The sequence below is a fragment of the Choloepus didactylus genome, chromosome 24, assembly GCF_015220235.1.
Source record: "Choloepus didactylus isolate mChoDid1 chromosome 24, mChoDid1.pri, whole genome shotgun sequence".
NCBI classification, from domain to species: Eukaryota; Metazoa; Chordata; class Mammalia; order Pilosa; family Megalonychidae; genus Choloepus; species Choloepus didactylus.
In genome coordinates this window covers 22,379,503-22,381,333 of record NC_051330.1, presented here as the reverse complement: position 1 = coordinate 22,381,333, position 1,831 = coordinate 22,379,503, and the positions used below count along the sequence as shown (strand labels likewise).

The following is a 1,831-nucleotide window of genomic DNA, read 5'->3' as shown; positions in this document are numbered from 1 at the left end:
ATTTAATGATTGTGACTCTAGATGAGTTACTTAACTTTCTGTGCCATTTTTCTCATCTAAAAAATGTGTACAAAGTTAATACCTATGGCATAATATTTTCACATGATAAATGTGATAATAAAGTATCAAATTTATTTATTCTAACCATGCAATATATTTGAGTCTCTATTGTCTAATATGAAATGTTAACATACATAATTTATATTTGAAAGGTAAACTAAAATTGTCTTTAGTAATATCTTGCAAACTTGTGAATTTCTAGAATCATAAAATAATTTTTCTTAAAAAAAGATATATCTATCCTATAAACAAAACCTGTTTTGAAGTCATTCAACTAGGTATTTGATTTCTCAGCAGCTCACTAAAGTTGAATGCTATTATGGAAAGTAGGAATAACACAAATATGCCTGGCTTCATCCTGATGGGATAAACAGACTCTGAAGAGATCTAGTGGGTTCTCTTTATGTTATTTCTCCTGATATATCTGATTACCCTCATAGGGAATGCAGGGATGATTCTGCTAATTTGCTTGGATCTCCAGCTTCACACCTCCATGTATTTCTTCCTCAGTCACCTGTCATTCCTTGACCTCTGTTACTCAACTGTCATCACTCCTAAAACTTTAGAGAACTTATTGACTTCCAAGAAGTATATTTCATTCATGGGTTGCCTCACCCAGATGTATTTTTTTCTCTTCTTGGGCATCACTGAATTTTTCCTTCTGTCTTCTATGGCCTATGACCGCTATGTAGCTCTCTGCAATCCTCTTCACTACCCAGTTGTTATGTCCATGAGACTCTGCCATGCCCTCATCACTGGGTCCTGTGTGATTGGCTTTACTGAATCCTTAGTCAATGTCCTTTGCATAAAGAGTCTACACGTCTGCAAATCAAAGGTAATCTATCACTTTTTCTGTGACACAACTCCAATTTTATCCCTGTCCTGCACTGACACTCATGACACTGAAATCATGATATTCATTCTTGGTGGTTTAAATGTATTGGTGTCTCTTATCACAATCTCTGTGTCCTATGGGTCCATTCTGTCTACTAGCCTGAAAATTAAATCTACCTCAGGAAAGCGCAATGCCTTCTCTACTTGTGCCTCCTACTTCCTGGGAATCACCATCTATTATGGCACTGTTTTACTTATTTAAAACTAAAGAAGTCCTACTCCTTGGGAAAGGATCAAGTGGCCTCTGTGTTTTATACTATGGTGATCCCCATGCTAAATCCACTTATTTATAGTCTTAGGAACAAAGAAGTGAAAAATGCTATCATTGCCATGCAGAGTAGAAAGGGTTCCAGGAAATTGAAATGACAGTGACACTGAACATTTAAGTGCTTCTTTTCTTTCTTTCCCCTTGGAATATTTTCTTGGTCTTTCTCTAAATACTGCAGCATCCTTTAATTAGTTTCCATAACTGTTAAGTCATCTTCTATTAGAATACTCATTATTTGTAACACTACCAAGAATACATTTTTAGAAATTGACATAGTAAGTGGAAATCATAAAATATGTGTTAAATCTTTGAGTTAAATGTAGTTATTTACTACAACTACTGTGTAAAAATGTGGTTTATCATTCAAATTGTATCACAGAAATCCCCTTGCATATTCCAAATTCAGAGAATTTTATTAAAGAGAGCACTGTCAGAAGTCATTCCATATTCTCTAGAGAAGAAATAATAGCAACTTGTAGAAAGTGCAGCTTTGGACTGGACAATTTCAGTGTTTATTTTCTAGACCTACCAACTTTTTGGCTGCATGGCACCTCAACTTAGAAAGCCACTGAAGCTTTAAATCTAATTTCCTAAAATGGACTAGAAAAA

At 34.7% G+C, this 1,831-nt stretch overlaps 1 pseudogene; it reads left to right on the top strand.

The window, feature by feature from the left end:
- Positions 1–403: 403 nt before the first annotated feature.
- On the top strand, positions 404–1,320 carry LOC119519954 (annotated as a pseudogene).
- Positions 1,321–1,831: the final 511 nt, after the last annotated feature.